General features: G+C 36.2%; 1 pseudogene; it reads left to right on the top strand.

The window, feature by feature from the left end:
* Positions 1-618: 618 nt before the first annotated feature.
* LOC120184008 lies at positions 619-19065 on the top strand (annotated as a pseudogene).
* The last annotated feature ends 5336 nt before the right edge of the window (positions 19066-24401 follow it).

The following is a 24401-nucleotide window of genomic DNA, read 5'->3' as shown; positions in this document are numbered from 1 at the left end:
TATCATCAGAGTAGTGCATCAAAAGTGATAATCTTCCCCCGAACATCTAACTCAAACCAAGGGAAGAGCCTCGTCAATTATGGGTAGTTTGAGAACGAATTCAAGTAGTTGAATGAAGCTGTTAAAAATATGAAGGTTGCTAATGCCACTCAAAAGGAGTTAGAAGCCAGAGAACTCAGTTTGGTCCCTAATTTGGTCATCCCACATGAATTTAGGGTGCCTAATTTTTAGAAATATGATGGCACTAGTTGTCCCCTAATTCATCTGAAAATGTTTTGCAGAAAGATGGAAGGGTACTTAGATGATGATAATATGCTGATTCATTTCTTCCAAGATAGTCTTGTTGGGCCAACTGTAGTATGGTACAATCATTTGAACAGAGAGCATATCAAGACATGGGTCAACCTAGCTGATACTTTTATGGGGCAATATCTCTATGTTAAAGGCTTAGCCCCAAAACGTCATCACCTTCAGAAGATGAGGATGAAAGCTACTGAGAGCTTTAAAGAATATGCCCTAAAATGGAGAGGAGTGGCAGCACAAGTTCAACCTCCTTTGCTAGAAGAAGAAATATCATGCATGTTTATCGATTCTCTCCCAGCTCCTTTCTTTGAGTTAATGCTGGGAAACTCGACGAATGGCTTTAAGGACCTTATGCTAGCTGGAGAGTCAATTGAGGATGCAATCAATAAGGGAAACTTGAAAGTCACTTCCAAAAGCTCAAGAAATGAAGAGCGAAGAGCTGATGAGGTGAATGAATGTCACGTCCATAGCTCCCACAGCCGTAAGAGAAAAGGGGCAGTTGGTTACTCGAGTCATCCAAAGAAGGTCCCACGATCAAAAAGTACTTTGAAAGTGTTCTAAACTTCTATCTTGGATTTATATCCCCATTTGGTTAAAGGTTAATACCTCACACCGAGGCCAGTGAAAGTACAACCAAACCCTTCTGCTTACAACTATGATCCAGATGTTGTCTGTGATTTTCACTTGGGGGCATTGGGGCATTCTACGGGAAATTGTAGGCCATTGTTGAAGGAGATAGAGATGCTTATGGAAAATGGGACATTGACACAAGAATTGGTGAAACAATGGATGACAAGCTCGAGTGGGGCACTAGAGCACAATGTGTAGCACCTGATCGAATCAAACATAACTGCATCAGAAGAATAGTGGGGCACCTGACTGCGCAAAAATCATTTTGTTCATCATGAAACTTTTTTCATTTGCAACATCTTGTTTGAACATATTTTTTGGACTTTCTCATCAGTTTTTTGTAATGATATTTAAATGAATTCATGTTACTTTAAGGATGGTGAACATTGAATCGGATTTATGACTTGAAATTATTTGAATATCAACTGAGTTAAGAGCTCTTTAATAATGATGAGTTGTAGGTCTTTGACAAAGTGACAAGGTTGAAACCTGATAAAATAAGGACCTTGACCTTATCCCCATAAGTTACAATCGAACACCGTACCTTTTTATTACAGGGACCGATATAGCCTTCTCTTATCATAAAGGAATGAACCATAGGCTTGGTATTCAGGTATGCATAGGAGCGGACAACATGGGGCATCTTTTGTGTACGATGTTACAAAACTAAACATACCACACTTTTGTTGATGAAAGTTCGATGATGATTATGGTCTTTACGGATGGAATAGTCGAGTAGGTGAATCTAGTTTAGGTCAGTTGTTTGGAAATTGAACTCTAACGATGAGATTTTCTGGCTTTCAACAACACCTAGACTATGACAGATTCTTCTTGACAAGCTTAAGAAATTGAATCTGCATACCCAACAATATATATATATAATATATATAATATATGGGTGCATAATAAAGCTGAGATATTCCACTAAGGCAATTGGTTATAGAGGAAACTCGAAAGCCCTGGCTTTATGAATAGATTATATTCAAACCATGACCTTGATCGGGTACCTGGCAATTCGGTGTATGCTACACTGTGATTGTCAAGTCAAAGACTTTGTGATGAGATGAACCCTTCAACTAGCCCGATAAAGGCAAATTACAATAAAGCTGATTTTAGCTAGCCAGACAATGGAAAATTAAATCAAGTTTATCTAAATAAGGAGTTGCAGTAAAGATGGACTAAGGGAGTTGAGAAACACTTGTCATAGTCAATTTCATACGAGCACTCAGAAATTTCATTTTTAGATCGATATTTCTGCACTACCTTGGTTAGAGGAGTCTATGAAGCTTGAACAAATGGAAGATTTCAGAGAACTGAAATGGAAGTGTTCTGGAAAGTCTAGTAATGGATTATACTAGTTGCGTCATTTTGTCCGCATCCGATTAAAAATCCAAGCCAAAAAGAAGGGCATGTTGTGGTATTCACAATGACCAAGAAGGAAATGACATTTTGGTGGTCGAAACCTTAGAAGATAAGAAGCCAACCTGGAGCTAACCCCTCAATTTTGACACTTGTCAAATAGCTATAACCCTGAAAACATTAAAGAGCTATTGATTCTTTTGATATTCTGTGAACTCATGTCTATGATTTGATTTGATTGCGAACCTGAATTAAGGGGTAATATTTAATAAAATTATTTCATTCTTTGATCTTTGAAATAAGAGAAAGAAGAAAAATATTTTCAAACAGGACAGTTCAAATGTGAAAGGTCTTTGAAGCTGGTGAGGCTCATTGTGCCTCTATTTGAGAAGAAGAATAAGCAATGTCGGAACATGAAACATTCCACAATCTTGAAGTAGATGGTCTAAAGAGATCAAAGTGGATGAAGAATAAAAGCTTTTAGCATTTCCAAATGACGTTGTCAATAACCCATCAAGAAGTAGATGCTTGCCATATTTGAAAAGGGTACATATCTCAACCCGAATGAAAATGAAAGACATTGTGTTAGAAGGGTTGATCACTTCTTAAGTAGCATCAAGAAAAGCCCTCAAACTATTTGACAACACTACTGCGTAGTGACACCAGAATGAGAACATTCAAGTTATGATATGTTGGGCCCGAATGAACCCACTTCATGTTGAGATGACAAGATTAAGAAGAAGGATGCTTGAGAATGAGCCTTACAATTTGAGGTGATAGGGCATTTTGAAGGCCCGTACCAGTGTAAGATAATGTTGGGGCACGACCGAACCCACGTCATGATGAGAAAACAAGATTCAAACCATAAAGTTATTGAGAATGAGTCTCGCAACTTGAAGTGTCAGGGGCAGACCGTGAATTTGAGCATAGCTTACCTTGTAAAGCAAATCAACTGAGCATCGAACAATGGCAGAGTCCTAGAAGAACAACTCTTAAAGCATAATTGAGCCAAGGACGAAAATGGGGCAGCACAGTCATATTTCTGACCATAGCAGGAAGTTGAGAGAGAAAACACTTTCTCTGAAATGAAGACAGAAAATAAAGACGGCAAGAAGATAGAAGAAGATCAGAGGGCTCGTCGAAAATGCACATTGAAAATTATGAGTTGCTACATGGGTGTCTAAAGCAAACCCTGGAAAAGAATGATCAAATGGAAGAAGATCGAGCTCACGACTCTGGAGCCAAGAGAAGATTGATTCAACATTTATGCATTCATGAGAACATCATTTTCATAAAAGAAAATTCATTACACTGATACATTTAATTGCATTTGTGTTTCATGCATAAACACATGATTTTGACAGGTCTTTCATTGAAAAGAGAAGATGAATGATGTTAAAATCCCAAGTTGAAATGAATATTTCAAGCCTCAAATGCAAGGAGTTGCATTTAAAGAGGCATACCCTAAAAAATAGAGAGGTCTAATCTATAAAAGAAGCATTGCTTTGAAGTGAATACCATCAGATGTAGAAGAAAAACGAAGATTTTTGTGTATGAAGAGAGACTTGCACACATGAGATTGGAGCAAAGTCAATCTTAAGCCTTCACCGAAAAGGAGGGAAGCAAATCAATCTTAAGCCTTCACTAAGAAGGAGTGAAGCAAATCAATCTTAAGCCTTCACTAAGAAGGAGTGAAGCAAATCAATCTTAAACCTTCACCGAAGAGTAGTGAAGCACCACCTTAAGCCTTCACAGAATAATAGTGAAGCAAACCCATCAGTAAGTCTTTCGAGCATGATGCTTAAATCCTTCGGGTCATCTGTAAGCCTTTAGAGCAAGATGATAAGTCCTTCGGGCCATCTATAAGACCTTCGGGTAGGATATTTTCACATGAATTTGGAAATGAAAAAAATGATGTTTTAAGAAGATGAAATTTTTGAAAATGAATAATGCGATTTTCAAAATTTGACAATTTATAAGTCCTTCGGGTCATCAGTAAGTCTTTCGAGCATGATGCTTAAATCCTTCGGGTCATCTGTAAGCCTTTAGAGCAAGATGATAAGTCCTTCGGGCCATCCATAAGACCTTCGGGTAGGGTGTTTTCCATGAATTTGAAAATAAAAAAAAATGATGATGTTTTAAGAAGATGGAATTTTTGAAAACGAAGAATGCGATTTTTAAAATTTCACAATTTATAAGTCTTTCGGGCCATCAGTAAGTCTTTCGAGCATGATGCTTAAATCCTTAGGGTCACCTGTAAGCCTTTAGAGCAAGATGATAAATCCTTTGGGCCATCCATAAGACCTTCGGGTAGGATGTTTTCAAATGAATTTGAAAATGAGAAAATGATGTTTTAAGAAGATGGAATTTTTGAAAAGGAAGAATGCGATTTCAAAATTTCACAATTTATAAGTCCTTCGGGCCATCAGTAAGTCTTTCGAGCATGATGTTTAAATCCTTCGGGTCATTTGTGAGTCTCTCGAGCAAGATGATAAATCCTTCGGGTCATCCATAAGACCTTCGGGCAGGATGTTTTGCACCAAGGTGATAAGTCATCCGGGCCATTTTAAGACTTCTCAGAATAATAGGGAGCAAACCCGTTTTCAGAAGATTTCTTGAGTTCTACACTCCCTGAAAGAATAGGGAGCGGACACGTTTGCTGAAGATTTCTCGAGTTCTATACTCCCTGAAAGAAATAGGGAGCGAACCCATTTTTCTGAAGATTTATAGAATTCTATACTCCCTGAAAAGAATAAGGAGCAAATACGCTGATCGAAGATTAATCAAGTCCTATACTCTCTGAAAGAATAGGGAGCAGACATGTTTTCCGAAAATTTTCAAGTCTCACTTACCCCGAAGGAGGAGTGGAGCAGATCTCTTATCAAATTTTGAAGCAAGAAGATGGAATTGGACAAAAAAGCCCAAGTACAATATAAGTTGTCCGAGCCATTTTAAGCTTTCTCAGAAGAGTGTTGGAACAAACCATCGGATCATCATATGTGCAAGGAAATTGAAGATTCTCGGGTATGAAGAAGTGGAACAAATGATTAAAAGGGTTTGTGCAAGTGAGATGGAAGCGGAAATCAATAAGAAGACTGAAGAAGGAATAGATGTTGCGGTCAGACAAAATTAGGTTATTTTTTTGTCTTTGCCACGTTCTTGTGTGCACAACAACGAGCAAAGAGGGGCAGCTGTAATACCCTAATTTTGTCCAGACATTTTAATTCCATTTAAAGATGATCGGGAAATAATTTGAAGATGTTGGTGCTCGATGAAGAATTAATTCAAATAAGGAAGCGTGGAATTTTGGGTTTGAAAGCTTTAGGTGCTCGATTGGAATTAGAATCGTATATGGAAATTGAGACATAAATTGAAATCCAAATTCAAAAATTGAATGTTTAAAGTCCATTTACAAGTCCAACTAAAGTACAAATAGTTACAATAATAATTACAAGACCCGAGTCCACAAAGAAGAGCAGGCCCAAGTTCAACCCGGTTACAACCTGGGCCCATTTGCAACAATCTGACCCGACCCATTTAGTGGCTGCTCACGTGAAGTCCCTCGGGACTGTTGCTCCACTAAACGTTGCCCATACTTTACTGCCACCAATGCTCATGCTTGTCCACGTGAGGACATCACCATGCAGCATTGCACCCAATAGCTCAGTCCCCGAGCCAGCAGCCGATCCTCCCAGAGCCCCGAGACAGTGCGCATCGACCCATGTCTATCAACCACTGCTGCCATCGAGACAACCATTGCTGCCGCCCGTGCTCACCATTACTCGAGCCCATACCTTGCAAAATATTTGTTTTTATTCTCTGAGGGTGCCAGGGGAGGAGGATCGAGAAGGCAAGAACAAATAAAACCAACTATTAGTAATTACAAGAGGGGGTGACAAAAAAATCAGCCATCAAACAGAAAAAAAAAATCAACAAACAGAGAGCATAGTGAACACGAACAACGGTGGACATGAGACATCAATCACGAACAACAGTGAATAACCAAAACATTCACCAACAGACAGCAAAGAGGGGGAAAATTCTGTTTTTGTAATTAGGGTATTATGAAACCCATAAAAATGGTGTAACAGGGGTCTTCCCCATTTTTTCCAAAATCAATAGAAACGATTCAAATCGGAGGTATCTCAATTAATCTTTTGTTTTTTTTACATGTATGTTCTTAAGTCTAAAAAGAAACAAAATAAAAACAGTAGGGGGGACGAGACATTTTACCTCATTGTTGGTCCCTCGTCAGAGCCCAGGTTGTCGTCGAATCGCGAGTCAGAGCGTCTAGAGGGAGCAGTGTTTGTTTGATTTCGAGAGAGGATGGCTTAAGGTTATCTTGATAGTGAGTTTTGGCCATGGTCTTTGGGGTCTTGGTCAAATAGAGAAGGGTTTAGGCTCAGTTCAGGGTTGGTTCTAGTAGGTTCCCCCCTCGGTCTAGGTGGTTATCGGGGTGAAGATGGCCACCAAGGCGTGGTGGCCAGCCGGCGGTGTTGAATGATGAGGGCGATGTCTCAGTTGAACCATATGAAGAAGAGAGTAGATAGGGGATGAGAGGAGCGGCTCCTTGGTGAGGGAGAAGAGGAGAGAATGGCTGAGGGGGTAAATTAGGGTTAGGTTTAGTCCAAAGTAGGTTTTCTATTAGGCTTTTAGGGTTAATTACTTTAAGGTCACTACGCTTTTGCCCATATTTTCATTTTGGTCATGGAATCGAGTCATGGTTTTTAGTAATTTGGACTTCATCTTTTATGCACATTTGATTTTAGTCCTGAATGCTAGTGTATGTGTTTTCTTTCGTTTGCACATTTGGTTTTCAAGTTTTTGCATGTTATATTTTAGTCCTTAAATCGGTATTTTTGTATTTCTGATTTTGACTCCATGTTTTATCCGTATTTAATTTCAGCCCGATTGGTAATATACTTAGTTTCGTTTCTTTAGACATTTTAACCTCTGAATGGTTGCATGTTTCGTTTTAGTCCCTAGGTTGAATTTTGCATGTTTCTAATTCTGTCTATTTATTTTATGGTTCATTTAATTTTCGTCCTAGTGTTGCTTTGTTTATTTTTTGTTGTTTAGATATTTGACCTTCATATTTTTGTATGTTGCACTTTAGTCATGAGTGTGTTTGGATTTATTATGTTTTTAGTCCCTTGCAATAGGAATAGTTTCATTTCAGTTCTTAGTATTTAATATGGTATAATACTAGCATTTCTACCTTAATTCGTATTTTATTTATAATTAGGTTATAAAAGTTTTATTTAATATTATTTAGTCCTCGTTTTAATAAATATATTTATTTTCTGAAATTTATAATTTGTTGTATTATGTTTTCGTTTGTTTTGTTTAGGTCATATTTGTTCATTAATATAACTATGTATATATATATATTTTTAGTTATAAAATGTGTATATAATTTTTATGGAAATGTCATATTGCAGAATAATTTTGAATATGTTATTTGTTAATTAAATGATCATTTTGTTTAATTAATTTTTGCATGTTAACCTCATGTATAACTCGACTCCTAATTTCATAATCAAACTAAGGGTAATACCCTCTTAATTTAAAACTGTCATAATAGCTTTTCGTAACTTACAGAAAAGTCGTTCTTAACGGTTTTAAATTACAAGTGTAACCCGTCATTGTCACCAAAAAATTGATTCTTCACTTTAAAATTTGGGAGTGAAAGAAAAAGAAATGTTCGGCTATTTAAATTTTTTGAGAAAAGGTCGTTAGAACTGACCTAAAGATCTGGTCTCAATATATTTAAATAATCGAATATTCTTTATCTTTCTAATGGCTTGGTAATTGTCATTTAACTTATCTCGTTGTTTTTTAATGTTATAAAATTAGCATTTTTTGTTGTTTTAAGGGATCATAAATCAAATTAAACTCGAACTTGTGAAATTCGTTGCAAAGACATTAATTAATCGACTAGGTACCGATTTAGGGCGCTGTGGGGGTGCTAATCCTTCCCCACGCGTTACCGACTCCCGAACTCGAATTTTGATAATACAGACCTTAATTTGTTGTTTTAATTAAATTATTTTTTATTTAAAATGACAACGTTTTTGGGTGCCCAATCACACCCTAATCAAAGGTGGCGACTCCTCGAACCATATGTTTTTATCGTAAACGAATTTCCAAATTTTTGAAACGAGAGGTTTTCTAAAATCGCATTGTTTTTAATTAAAAATCAATCACAAAGAAGATAATTAAAAATGACGTGGTTTTCAAAATCTCGCTCCCTTCCTGTAAAAATCATTTCGAAAATATCTCTGGACCGTTGGATCTTGCTAGATCCAACGGCTAATGGTGGATGGCGGCTGGATAAGATGTTATAACCCTAGAAGGGTTTAGGATTATCATATGGGCTTCTAGAACTGGGCCACCGTGTTTGGGCCACTGTTCGGCCAGAATTAGGCCTCTTCTTGGGCTCCGGGTTTGATATTTGGGCCTTCTGGGTCTGATTGTAATTTGTAATATATATTTATTTAATAATAATAATAATAATTAATAATTAATAATAATGTATGATAATAATAATAAAAATAATAAAAATAATAATAATAGTATGAAAAATTAGTGTCTACAGCAGGTTTTCTAGACCATACCTCTAATTGTGTTTTTCCTCCTATCGCTGAGGACTGCAGACGATTGATGAGATGGCCAGCATATGTCACAGCCTCAGCCCAAAATGAATTGCCTAACCCAGCATTAGACAACATACATCGAACTCTCTCCAATAGTGTTCGATTCATACGCTCTGCCACCCCATTCTATTGTGGTGTATTTCTAACAGTGAAATGTCGAACAATATCGTACTCATGGAAAACGTCAAAGAATGGGTCACTTTTATATTCCCCTTCATTGTCCGTCCTAAGACGTTTGATCTTTTTACCAGTCTGGTTCTCGATCATATTTTTCCATTTCAGGAAAATTCGAAGCACTTCATCTTTAGACTTCATCGGATACACCCAAACTCTTCTGGAAAAGTCATCTACAAAAGTTACAAAATAATGGTTTCCTCCCAAAGACGATGTCTTTGAAGGACCTTATACATCTGAGTGAATATAATCCACAACACCTTTTGTATTATGTATAGTGGTGCCAAACTTCACTCTCTTATGCTTTCCCAGAACACAATGCTCGCAAAAGTTCAATTTGCAAACCTTTGCACCTTTCAACAATCCTTTCTTTTCTAGAATTTGCAACGATTTCTCTCCAGCATGTCCCAACCGCATATGCCACAACTGGGTTGTGTCCAAATCATCACCCCTAGAAAATGCTGCAACTGCTCCAATAATTGTACTACCTTGGTAGTAATACAAATTATTTTTCCTGATGCCCTTCATCATCACAAGTGCACCATATGTGACTTTTAAAACTCCATCTCTCATAGTGACTATCGAGCCTTTGGATTCCAAGGCTCCCAATGAGATGATATTTTTCTTCAAATTGGGCACGTACCGAACATCAATCAGAACTCTGGTTGATCCATCTTGATTCTTCAATCGAATTGAACCTATCCTAAAAGTTTTACAGGCATTGTCATTGCCCATATAAACAACTCCTGCATTTAGTTCTACTAAATCGGAGAACCACTCCCGATTGGGGGACATATGATAGGTGTAACCCGAATCTAATATCCATTCATCTGAATGGAATGTTGTTGATGAAGCAACCAATGATATGTCAGAGTCATTTGCATCATGCTCTGCAACACATGCATTTGGAGCAGCTTTTCCTTTCTTCTTCAGCTTTGGACAATCTTTCTTCCAATGGCCTTTCTCATGACAAAAGGCACATTCATCTTTTCCCAGTCTGAACTTCGACTTTGATCTCCCTCTCTACTTTGGCTTTTGAATTTTCGAGCGACCTCTTGCCACCATGGCCTTCGCTGCTTCATACATGCTCTCCTTCTTGGTTTTCTTCCTAAGCTCATAACTATACAAAGCAACAGTTACATCTTTAAGGGTAACATTATCATTACCATGAAGTAACGTTGTCTCAAGGTGCTCAAATTCATCTGGATGAGATGACAACAACATCAAGGCCAAATCTTCATCTTTGAAGGTTTCATCCATGCCCAATAGGTCTGCCACTAGCTCATTGAACGTAGTGATGTGTTCATTCATGATGGTGCCTGGTTGATAATCAAATCTGGACAATCTTTTCTTCATGTGGAGACGATTCTGAGAGCTTTTCTTTAGAAATTTTTCCTCCAATGCTTTCCACATCTTACTTGCAGAAGTCTCGTTCTTGTAGCCATACTTCTGCCCCCTGGAAAGACAAGATCGAATCGTGCTGCACGCTAAACGATTGATTGTTCCACATTCTTTCTCCTCCATATTTTCGGGTTTTTCTTCCTCAATGGCAATGTCTAGACCTTGTTGGAATAAAGCATCTAACACATCGCCTTGCCACATGCCAAAATGACTGGATCCATCGAACAACTCCACCGAGAAATTTGCATTTGGCATCACCCTCATCACCGGTCCAGATTAAGAGCTTGATGTCTCAACTGATCCGTATTTTGGCATTTTAATTCTAACGAACAATATTCAATATCACGAACTGTATCTTTTCAGCAACGGAACCACCAAGATAACCTCAACCGAAGCTCTGATGCCAATTGTTGGGAAAATCAGGTTATTTCCCACACGAATGTAGTTTCAAAATTGACCTAAAATGTCAAGATCAAAACCATCAAAGGTTGCACAGCGGATAAACCCGTCAAACTATTGAATATTGAAACACAATGGAAAACCGAATAAAAAATAAAGGAGAGAACACTCCAAATTTATGAGGTTCAACGAGAATATCGTCTACTCCTCGGGCACCACACTGGATGATAACTTCACTATCAACAAAATATTACAACAAATAGAATTCTTTAGAATTCCCAAAGTGAGAGAATGAAGAAAACAAATGGAAGAGAGAACTTGTTTTGGGATGATTTCTAATGAAATACTTAGGCCTATTTATAGTTGAGTTTTAAGGACTAAACTTATAAATAACCTAATATTTTAGGGATCAAACATGAAAAATAAGTTGGCCACCTACCAAAGAATTTTCCAATGTATACAAGTTAGCCACCAAATATGAAATTAAAATGTTCAAAGTTTGGCCACCAACCAAGATGAAATTTCCAACTTGTCAACTTAATTTCAAGCCAAATCTAACACTAACTAGTGTTGAGACTTGAGAAGTCTAGTCCAAAGGATATCAAACATCTTTTGCCTTTTGACCGCATAATTTTTTTAATTGATATATTATAAAAAATAAGCAAATAAATTAGATCAAATGAAAAATATTATTATTAATATATAAAATATGTTTTTGATTTTTTCCAGATATCACATGTAAAGTAAAAATAAATAATAAAAACTAAAATAAGAAATGAAAAGTAAAAATATGATTCACGTACAAGACATATAACTAGAATTATAATTTTTTATCTAGAAAATTACTAAATAAACTAATAAAGTAATAAATTTTAGGGTACGTTTAGTACCTAAAATTACTTTTGTTTTATTTTTTTACCCAACTTTTTTTCAAAATCATGCATAACGTTTAGTTTATGTTTTATTTTGGTACTCCGTCGTTCAAAACTTAACAGTGATATTGATGTGTCACCATAAGGTGATGTCACATTATCATTGAAAAAATAAAAAAAAAATATCACATTAGTAGTTCTGTTAATTGTTCTAATATAATTTTTTAAAAATAAAGTTTTTGTACCAAAATGAAATAAGAGTATTAATTTAGGTACTAAACATATGGTTTAACCTAAATTTTAAGAATTTAAAGTTTGTTGTGTTATTTTGAAATTTTATTTCATTTGATCGAAGGTGTAACTTTTAAAAATAAAAATAAAAATTGGTTCTTTGGTAACATAATACTGTAAAACGTTTTAACAGAGGAAATTTTTAGAAGCAAAATTATCGAATAATTTTAAGAAAAAAAGAAAATGAGGTAATAAGAGATAGATGACTTACCTCGAATTATATATATATATTGATCTTTAATTAAAATTCTTTGAGCAAATTCGTGTTGACATCATGTCGTAAAATAAAGAAAGTAAACAAAGAACAAAGACAATATGTATGAGAAAATAGAGAATTTTATATTGCTTTCCTAATGTGAAGTGTATACATAGACTTCTTCAACCTCTATATTTGTAGACATAGATAGTAGATTCAACATACAACATTAATACTAATTAATATTAAAGAACTTGTAATAAAATACATCAAAATCTTATCTATATATAAAGTTCTATCCATGATAGACATCCACGTAAACAAAATTCATAACATATAATTAATTGTTTGTATTTTCTTATAATTAATATATTTATTATTAAATCCATAACTAAATAATTTTAGAAGTAGTTTATTCGGCGAAATCATCCAAATAATGAAGTGGGAAAAGAATTCTCAAAATAATGATCATAAGACTTTATTTTTTTTTCAAATAAGGTGGTCTGAACATTGAATTGGAAAAGACACATTGATCACCAGTGTCTTTAGAAAGACGCATGAATGACACGACGTATTCTCTCAAGATACATTCATACCTACAAGCTAATAACATTATAATTTGAACGATATTTTCTCAAAGACTATATAATTTTGATATCTTTAAATTATTATTTTTCATGATGTACTATAATAATGATCTTATATAAAAATAATAATTTTTCTTATCCCTTATGTGAACATTTTTTAACCTCGTTATGTAAGAAAATTTGTCTAATTTATTCTATTTATAATAGGATTTTTGAGCGATCTATCTACCTGTCTGAAATCTAATAATGATTCTATGATTGGTTATTTGTGACATCCCGATATGTTAGATATGTTATCTGCTCATGTTGTGTGCATGCTTCCAAAGTTGGATTATACCAACGAATGTGCCACATGTTACCTACCACGTTTGTTCACACAAGGCTCATATGAGGTCATGTGGACTTTATGCCTTTGTCATTTGGACAAGTGGTTGGGCCTTATTGGACCTTATTTCATTTTAAGTAATAAAACATAAACTAATTTTTAAATATATATTGTTACTAAAATTGTTTAATTAAAATACATATTTCAATATAAAAATTATTCGAGATTGATTTCAAAATTTAATATTATTTTTTATTAATATTAATTTTGAATAAAATAATGTACATTACTAGTATGTGACAAACTTAGTCAAGTATACAGAGACTATATGCTAATAGATTTAGATAAAAATATTTGTGTTGAAAAAAAGATTAAATATTAAATTTATATGAATTTTTAATTTAATATTACTTACTACATACGATATCCTCTGTAGGGTTTACTCTACTTTCTTGGTAGTTGTCCCTTTGCTGTGTGGCAGTTTCTGAATTTTCTCAGTTTTCTATTTTTCTAGTTTGGTTTTGCTGGTTGGTTGTGCGCTCAGGTGCTAGTAAATTATGGGCGACATCGAGAATGATTTGGAGGGTTTGCATATTGGGGAAGAAGAGGATGAGAGTTTAGTTCTGATTCCATCCAAAAACCTTCACGGATTTCTTTCGAGCATTGTTTTGTGGGGCGATTCATTTCAGCTAGCACGATAAATTTTCAAGCCATGAGGGTGACTTTGGCAAACGTATGGCGCCCGATTGGAGGCATCACTATTACAGACCTTGGAGAGAACAAGTTTTTATTTCGTTTATTTCACGATGTGGATGTGGATCGCATTGCGGCTGATGGACCCTGGTATTTTAGACCCACATTCTAATTTTGCATCGTTCGAACCCGGAGGGTACCCGATGACGGTTGATCTTAATTGGATTAATTTCCGGATCATTATTAAAGAGTTTCCAACGGGATACGTATCGGAGTCGGTAGCAAACAGTTAGGCAACTTTATTGGCGTGTTCCTGGAGTACGATGCTACGACCATATTGCTGGGTTATAAGAGTTGTTTAGAGTACGGGTAAAGTTGGATGTTCAAAAACATCTCAACGGAAAAAAATCGTGTTACTTAATGGAACATTCGTTTATACATTGTTCTTAATATGAAAAACTCCGTTTGTTTTGTTTCTTATGTGGAAAATTGGGTCATAGTGAAATTTTTGCCCATTATGAGTTTGCATGATAAAATGAAATGGTTATTCAATGGGATGAATCACTAAAATCTCTGCAACGCCGTTGAGAGGCCATGAATAGTCCGTGGTTGAGAGATGTAAACGATGAAGAAAGAACGGCGACTTCAATGCTCCCAGGTACCGTGGATCAGAAAAGTCTGACTAGGTCTTGGGTTCAGAAAACTTTTTATTCGATGGGTAATGGAAGGATGATCTTGATGAAAATATGGTGGCAATCGATTAGGAAAATCCTTGACTAGGGTTGAAAACGCCAAGAGACAGTGAAGTTTTTCAGTTCTTTCAACTGCAAAAGATACTAATGTGGCTGAAAATTCCAATTTATTGGAAGGCCTGGCAGGCCAGCCGACCACAATGAAACTTTTAAGTTGGAATGTTTGAGGTTTGGGGATACCCGGACGGTTCTCGTCTCGGCACATACTGAGAGACAAATCCTGATGTAGTTTTCTTTATGGAAACGAAGTTACATAATTCACACATGGAAATGTTAGCAAATTTTGTGGTTTTAGCAGATCCAGAAAGATATCTTAGACTATCGGCCATAGTTGGGCGAAATAAGAGAGGGGCTTTGCATTCCTAATTGATAAGCTACAAAGTCGTATCCGGAGTTGGAGTGTTAGAGCATTATCTCAGGGTGGTAAATGAGGTTTACATAAAGTCTGTTTTGCATGCTATCCGTTATATGCCATGTCATGTTTTTTACTTCCTAAGACTCTCTGTGTAGCCTAGAGAGTGTTATGGCTAGATTCTGGTGGCAGAAATCCGTAGCCAAGAAGGGAATTCATTGGTGTGTATGGAATAAATTATGTTGGATAAAGAAATGTGGGGACCTTGGCTTTCGTGATCTTGCAAAATTCAACATCGCCCTCCTAGCAAAGCAAGGTTGGCGTTTGATGTCTAATCCAACTTCACATGTGGCATGTCTTATCAAGGTAAAATATTTTTCTGGAGAGGATTTCAAAAGATCTCGCCTAGGATCATCTCCATCTTACATATGGAGGAGTGTTTGGAGTACTAAAGGGCCACTGGATAAGGGTTAGGTGGTCGGTGGGATCTGGGAGTTCTATCTCCATTTGGAATGATATGGTTACCAACCACAATACCCTGTCGATTGGAACCTAGGCAAAATTGCTCTGTTACTAGAGTGTCTGAACTGATTGATAGTAGTTCGTGACCTGGAAGGAACATTTTATCCAGAATTTGTTTACAGCAGAAATTGTAGATCAGATAAAAATATTTGGAGTGGGGGAAAAATAGGCATGTACAACGTTCGAAGTGGTTATCGGTTACTTATGGAGGAGGGTGATGTTTCGCAAACGAAGGCAGTAGTGTTTAAACACATAGTTGGTGCGTGTTAACGTAAAATTAAACTACAAGTATGACGTTTCATTCACAATTTCATTCCCACCCTTAAATGTCTATACAATAAAAGGATCATAAATGATTCGGTGTATAGACAGTAATATGTACGTGGAAACCAGATTACATGTGGTGCATGACTGTTTTATCACAGGTTGTTTGGTCAGATTTTCTTTATAACTGATCTGCTTAATCCCACAGATGATCCATTAGTATGGCTAGATTGGTTGTTATCCAAACCAGAAACACTCAGAAATTTTAGTATTGATTTAGGTTCTATGGTATTCGCGTAACATACAGTAACCACCAAGGAAAATTAATGAGAAAAGAGGAGGTACTTACTCTCATCCGAACGCATGTATTGACTCCGCAAGGCAAATACAACATAAGAGGACCACCGCTGTCCACTCTCACAAGATGGCAAGCGCCTATGTCCCGAATGGTGAAAGTAAACTTTGACGCCAGTTTTGCGCAAATCGAAACATGCATGGACATGTGTAACCATAGACAACATGGATTAATGGGAGCTAGTATAATGAGTGTTTTGAGGATTACCTCTGCTTTCATGGCTGAAGCCACAACAACCGTACATGCAATTTCATTAGCGCAGATCTGGGTTTCTCCGAGTTTCTCCGAGATTGTCGTCGAAGGTGATTCCAAAACCATCATTGAAAAATTAAAAGCAAAGAAGATTCATCTGTCGTTAGTGTTTTAATCATGGAAGCAAAAGGCAGAGCAGAAAGTTTTCGTTCTTGTACGTATCAATTCGTTCCAAGAAGTGCAAACATGGCATCCCATATCCTAGCTACTGAGAAGTCGTTGGGTTTGACTGATCTTTGTTGCGTGCGGGAAGTCTGAAAGCCGATATTTGTTCATTTAGTATAGAGTTTAATTTAGTTCTTTATAAAGGTGCTTGGTTCCGATTACTGATGTTCAGTGATTTTGTTTTCTAGTGTTAGGTTATGAGGTGTACCATATAAATCTTACTTCTAATAAATGGTTGGTAATTCAATGTATATATATATATATATATATATTCCTTACTACATAAAATTAGGTTTTGTATTATTTCATACCTAAAATTTTGTTTGTGAAAATTTTAATTTGATTTCATATATTTAAAAATAGATAAATTTATTTATTTTTATATTGAAAATATAAAATGATAGTAGCTACTACGTTAACAATAATGTTTTAGGTTTAAACTATTCAACCCGTCACCTAGAAAACATCGATACCTCGATCATTACAATTAATAAAATAAATTATACAATAGTTATACTTGTTTTGGGTTTGATTGATTATGATTATCAATTTAAAAATTAAGTACATTGGTTCTTTATGGTATTGATTCATTCGATTTTAGTTTCTCAACCGTTAATCCTGTTAATCCTTTAACGAAGTATTAAGTGATAATTAAAAAAAAAAAACCACATGTCTCTTCTTCTTCTAATTCTCCCTCCTCCTCCTCTTTCCGAACTCATCCCTAGTTTCCTGCATCTCTCTTTTTCTTTTTCTTCTTCTTTCTTCCGCAACTCATCCCCAATTCTTACATCATGTTAGTTGATATCGGTCTTTCCCCAATTATTGAATCGAATAATCGAGATAGTCCCTCGAGCGTTTACGCGAGGGTCGACTCCAATTATCCCCTAAATTAAGAGATTGGTTTTAAATTTAAACTAAATGAAAGCTATATTAACTTATTTAATTATGTCAATATTAAAAATCTAATTGATGTTCGAAAATTAAAAGGATCAAGGTCTAAAATATCAAGCTCTAAAGACTTAAATAATAAGGACCTAATTGTAATAAAATCTAATTATATGGATTAATATAGAGCCTACATTTTTAGATTTGAGCCTCTAGGTTCCTTAATTCTCATAATTTGACATCTTAAGTTAGAAAAAAACCTTAATTTTACTTTAAATTAATTAGGGTTGAATAAAATTTTGTTGATTGCATTTTATTTTAACTTTAAGGCATTGTTCACTCATTTAAGGAATTAATAGTATCTCTCGCGATTATGCTCAGGGGGTGACTACTGGTGATTCTCTAAATAAGTCGACATCCTTTTCAAAATCGCACATGTTTTCTAAAATTGAGGCAATATTTTGTTATTAGGCACAATAGTTGATCTTTCGCATTTACGCTCGGGAGTGAATGTTATCGGTATTAATAAACGAATACCTTTTTCAACTTTGCATCCTTAATGATTTTTAAATTAAATAAAATTGAACTCAAAACTTCCGATTTTAAATATATGGTAATCAACTAGGTACCAATTTTTGGGCGCTTGTGGGGTGCTAATCATTCCCCACGCGTAACCGACTCCCGAACTTGATTTCTGGTTTTTCGCAGACCCAAAAACTCGATATTTTATTAAAATAAAATATTTTATTAAAATCACCCATTTTTACGGTGTTCCAATATCATCTTAAATGATTGGTGGCGACTCCTCACATTTCTGGAGACTTATATTATGTTTAACTATTTTATTTTTGTTTCCCATGTTTTCTTAAGTTTGTCTTATGTTAATTTGACAATACATCTTGAAACTTTTAGATGATATATCTTGTTTTTATAAATACTCAACATACATGCTTCTTTCAAAATCTGGTGCATTGTATGAGTGTGTATATATTTAAAAACCTTGTTTTATGAAGTTATGATTCTTCACATACATGCATATGTCCCAACAGATTAATTGTTTTGCACTTTATTTGTATACTTTGGGTGCTTATGTCAGTTGAAAAAGATGGCCGCTTACAAAGCCATCGAGTTTGTCGTATCAGGCATGGTTCTGGGTGTAGGCACAGATTCGACGGCTAAGCACGCGGCGGACCGAATCGATGAGTTACTTCATCAAGGCAAGTTCAACAACATCATAGGAATCCCCACCTCGATAAAGACGTAAGAGCAAGGCAGTTCTTTACGCATCCCACTCTTGAATCTCGACAGCCACCCCACCATCGATTTGGCGATCGACGGTGCTGATGAAGTCGACCCTCATCTTAATCTCGTCAAAGGCAGAGGTCGGTCTCTTTAAGAGAGAAAATGGTGGAAGGAGCTTGCAAGAAATTTGTTTGCATCGTCGATGAATCCAAGTTGGTTGAGTAGTTGGGAGGCAACGGTTTGGCTCTGCCTATTGAGGTGGGATTTGCATGTTACAAGTGGTGCTATTTTGAGGATGTTGGTGTGGTTGAACATGGCATGTTCCTTGATATGGCGACTAAAGTTATTGTTACAGGTGAGCTTGGAATCACCCTCCAGAATAAGCAGTAGAAACTGAAATTTAGTTTTTTTAACTTTCTTTTTAATAATTAGGGAATTGATTTTTGGCATCTACCGATTGATTATTTAGGAATGTTAGTATTGTAGAATCAGATGAAGTATGAGAACTATGTATGTCAACTGTTATGATAATTGTGATCACAAAATGGAATTATTATTTGGATATTGCAGTCTTGAAGGTATGTTGAATTTTTGGAAAATGGTAAATCATTTTTAGTCACTAAAATTTAGGGTATTTACAAATTAGTGTTTAATCTTCAACTATAAATACCCTAGCTCATTTTGCTTCAAAATCATCTCAAAGCATTCTAGCTTTCTTCCAATACTAGAGAGAATTTAGAGAGTTTCTTGAGAGTTGTTTTCTCATTTTTATCAAGAGATAATTATCATTGTTTTCTTCTTGGTAGATCGAGAGAAGTTGTAATTCCTATTTTCTCATAGTGAAATTCTTCTACTGTTGCCCGTGGTTTTTACCCTATATTATTTAAGGGTTTTTCACGTAAATTTTGTGTCTCTTTTATCTTCAATTTTATTTTCTCAAATTATTAGTTGCGATTTTGCTCTATCCGATAGCTGTCTTCCGCAACAATTGGTATCCGAGCCAGATTTGAGTGTGTAATATATGCTTATTGTCTTTGTGGTTGCCACCAAAAGGTGGATCCTCCAACATAAGAAAGTAAGAAGTTATTACTCATTCTTTGAAGGTTCCAGAGAACTATTCATGATAGTGAAATAGTGGGAGCTATCCGTAAAATAAACTATGGCAAAGAAATTTGATATTGAAAAATTCAATGGGAGAAATTTTTCATTGTGGAAATTGAAGATGAAGGTCATCCTGAGGAAAGACGGGTGTCTAGCAGCTATCAGTGAAAGACCGGTGGATTTCATAGATGACAACAAATGGATCGAAATGGACGGGAATGCTATGGAAAACTTTCATCTAGCATTAGCAGATGAAGTATTGTCAAGCATCGAGGAGAAGGAAGACAGCTAAGGAGAGATATGAGATCATCTCACCAAATTGTACAAGGCCACATCGCTGCACAATAAATTTTACTTCAAAGTCTACCTGATTCGTATGATCAACTCATCATCAACTTGACAAACAGTAATGTCACCAGTCTAGTCTTCGATGACGTTGCAGCTGCTGTTCTCCAAGAAGAAAATCGGCGCAAGAACAAGGAAGACAGACAAGTAAATCTGCAACAAGAAGAAGCGTTGACAACGATGAGAGGGAGATCAATATAACGAGGCCAATGCAGCAGTCACAAACATGGTAGATCGAAGTTGAGGAGCAAGAAGAATTTAAAATGTTACAACTGTGGAAAGAATGGTCACTTGAAGAATGATTGTTGGAGTCTAAATAAAAACTACAATCCACAAGGCAATACCGCAAACACTTCAGATGATGGAGATGCTCTATGTTGTGAAGCGTCAACCACCGTGGAAGGCAGAAAGAGATATGCAGATATATGGCTCATTGATTCGGGAGCAACATATCATATGACCTCAAGAATAGAATGGTTCCATCATTATGAACCTGTCTCAGGAAGATCTGTGTATAGTTGCAATGATCATGCCTTAGAGATCGTTGGCGTTGGAACCATCAAATTGAAGATGTATAATGGAACAATTAAAGTTGTTCGAGATGCGGCACTTGAAAGGCCTGAAGAAAAATTTATTATCCTACGGATTGTTGGATAATAATGCAAGCAAGATTGAAACACATAATAGAATCATGAAGGTGTTCCGTGGAGTGCTTATGGTGCTGAAAGGCGAAAAGATAGTAGCAAACTTGTATATGCTGAAGGGAGAGACTTTGCTACAAGCAGAAGCCTCTGTTGCCTCATGCAGTTCAGATTCTGCAATGTTATGGCATCAGAAACTTGGACACATGTCAGAACAAGGAATGAAAGTCCTTGTGGAGCAAACCTATTTCCAGGCTTAACAAAGGTAAAACTTCCTTTGTGACCATTGCATAACAAGTAAGCAGCACCGGTTGAAATTCAACAAATCAAATTCTAGAGACAAAAGTATTCTAGAATTGGTTCACTCTGACGTATGGAAAGCACCAGTTACATCCCTAGGTGGAGCAAAATACTTTGTCTCATTTATTGATGACTACTCTAGGAGATGTTGGGTGTACCCTATCAAGAAGAAGTCAGACGTGTTTTCAACTTTCAAAAACTTCAAGGCGCGGTGGAACTTGATTCTGGAAATAAGATCAAGTGTTTCAGAACAGATAATGGAGGAGAATACACAAGCGAAGAATTTGATGACTTTTGCATGAAAGAAGACATCAAAAGATAGTTCACAGTGGCGAACACTCCTCAACAAAATGGATTGGCAGAGCTGATGAACATAACCTTGTTAGAAAGAACAAGAGCAATGTTAAGGGATGCATGCCTAGAAAAATCATTCTGGGCAGAAGCTGTCAATACAGCCTGTTATTTGGTGAATCGAGCTCCATCAACTGCAATAGAGCTGAAGACACCAATGGAGATATGGACTGGTAAACCAGCTAATTATTCAAACCTCCATATATTTGCAAGTATTGTGTACGTGATGTACAACTCCCAAGAAATCTCAAAGCTGGATCCAAATTCAGGAAATGCAAATTCTTGGGGTATGCTGATGGAGTCAAGGGGTATCGCTTGTGGGATCCCACTGCCCACAAAGTAGTCATCAGCAGGGATGTTATCTTTGTAGAAGATAAGCTACAAAGAAAAGAAGATGGTGATAGCGCTGAAAAGTCAGAGACTACACAGATACATGTGGAAAAAGAGGTTGAACAAGGAGATTCTTCTGAAGTAGAATCAGCACATGATGAACAAGAACCAGAGAGTTCTGAAGCTCCAACAACTCATCAATCAGATCGTGTGAGAAGACGTCCAATTGGCACTCAGATTATGTTATAGAAGGAAATGTTGCATACTGCCTTTTAACAGAGGACGGTGAGTCATCAACATACCAGGAGGCAATAAACAACTCAGATACTTCACTGTGGATAATGGCGATGCAAGAAGAAATCGAAGCCCTTCATAAAAATAAATACATGGGACCTTGTGCCACTACCACAAGGAAGGAAGCCAATTGGTAATAAATGGGTCTTCAAAATCAAGCAAAATGGTGACGATCAAGTGGAGAGGTATCGTGCAAGACTGGTGGTCAAAGGATATGTTCAAAAAGAATGTATTGATTTCATTGAAATTTTTTCTCCTGTGGTTCGACTAACAACAGTTCGAGTAGTCTTGGCAATGTGTGCTACATTGAACTTACATCTAGAGCAGCTAGATGTTAAAACAACTTTTCTTCATGGAAATCTTGAATAAAAGATTTACATGCTCCAGCCTGAAGGTTTTGAAGAAAAAGAAAAGAAGAACTTGGTTTGCAGGTTGAACAAATCTCTGTACGGTCTAAAGCAGGCGCCGAGGTGTTGGTATAAGATATTTGATTCCACAAAGATCATATTAAAGAATTAAAGGCACAATTGGCTAGGGAATTTGAAATGAAGGACTTGGGATCAGCAAACAAGATTCTAGGGATGCAAATTCACCGAGACAGAAGTAATAGGAAGATTTGGCTTTTACAAAAGAATTACTTGAAGAAGATCTTGTCACGATTTAGCATGCAAGATTGTAAGCCAATTTCTACTCCTCTTCCTATTAACTTCAAATTATCCTCCAGTATGAGTGCTAGCAGTGAAGAAGAGAGGATGGAGATGTCTCGAGTACCGTATGCATCAGCAGTGGGAAGTTTAATGTTTGCTATGATATGCACAAGACCAGACATTGCACAAGCAGTGGGACCTTAAATGTTGTATTATGTTACGGATGATCAAACTTACTAATCAATGGGTATGTAGATTCTGACTATACAGGGGATTTGGATAAAAGAAAATATACTACATGATATGTGTTCAAAGTTGTTGGTGGAGCTGTAAGCTGGGTTTCAAAATTGCAGTCAGTTGTGGCTACATCCACAATAGAGGCAGAATATGTAGTAGCTACACAAGCCAGTAAAGAAGCAATTTGGTTGAAGATGCTTTTGGAGGAGCTTGGGCACAATCAAGAGTATGTCTCTCTGTTTTGTAACAGTCAAAGCGCCTTGCATTTAGCAAGGAATCCAACATTTCATTCAAGGACAAAGCACATACGAGTTCAGTATCATTTCATTCTTGAAAAGGTAGAAGAAGGGACAGTAGAAATGCAGAAGATCCATACCAAAGACAACATAGCATATTTCATGACGAATGTGATCAACGCTGATAAATTTACTTGGTGTCGATCCTCTTGTGGCCTGTCAGAGACGTAAGCAACATGAAGAAACAAGGTAGAAAGAATGGTGTGAAGATATGACTGTTCCAATCAAATCTTCAAGTGGGAGATTATTGAAAAGTCAAGCTAGGTGGTGCACATGCCACCGAAAGTGCACAATTAATGGCACCAAAAATTAGCTAGCATTTGTTGAATTTTTTGGAAAATGGTAAAATCATTTTTAGTCACTAAAATTTAGGGTATTGACAAATTAGTCCTTAAGCTTCAACTATAAATACCCTAGCTCATTTAGCTTCAAAACCATCCCAAAACATTCTAGCTTTCTTCCAATACTAGAGAGAATTTAGAGAGTTTCTTGAGAGTTGTTTTCTCCTTTTTATCAAGAGAGAATTATCATTGTTTTCTCCTTGGTAGATCGAGAGAAGTTGTAATTCCTATTTTCTCATAGTGAAATTCTTCTACCGTTTCCCGTGGTTTTTACCCTATATTATTTAAGGGTTTTCCACGTAAATTTTATGTCTCTTTTATCTTCATTTTTATTTTCTTAAATTATTAGTTACGATTTTGCTCTATCCAATAGTCGTCTTCTGCAACAATAAAAACCTGCAAATAATAAAAGGGGAGCTAATGAGAGAAAGGAAAAATAGAGCAGAGAATAAGAAATGGAAAGAAAGTTGTGGCCTTATGAACATTATCTTTAGTGGAAAAATGAAGAAAGGAGAGGCCTTCATGCCCCTTACTCAAGCACCCACATTTCATCGTCGGTCCTCCTCACCTAAGCAGCCCTCAGCTGAAAGATGCAAATTAAGAAACTGGTCAAATTTTTTGACCGTGTTTCCTTTCTAATAAGGAAGAGGAGGAAGAAGACACATGGATGATAGCTATTCCACATGTTAATAACTCTTCTTTTTCATCAAGAAGCTATTAAGGGACTGATAAGTGAGTTTAGTATTCCTAAAAGTGAAAATCCAATGTTAAATAGAGGTGATCGGTGATAGAGATGGAGACAGAAAAGACGCACAACCGTGCAAGTGGGGAAAACAATTCAAT

This window comes from Hibiscus syriacus, unplaced genomic scaffold (assembly GCF_006381635.1).
Source record: "Hibiscus syriacus cultivar Baekdansim isolate YM2019G1 unplaced genomic scaffold, ASM638163v2 tig00003725_pilon, whole genome shotgun sequence".
Classification (NCBI taxonomy): Eukaryota; Viridiplantae; Streptophyta; class Magnoliopsida; order Malvales; family Malvaceae; genus Hibiscus; species Hibiscus syriacus.
The sequence above is the reverse complement of the archived record's forward strand: the minus strand, read 5'-3'. Positions and strand labels throughout refer to the sequence as shown.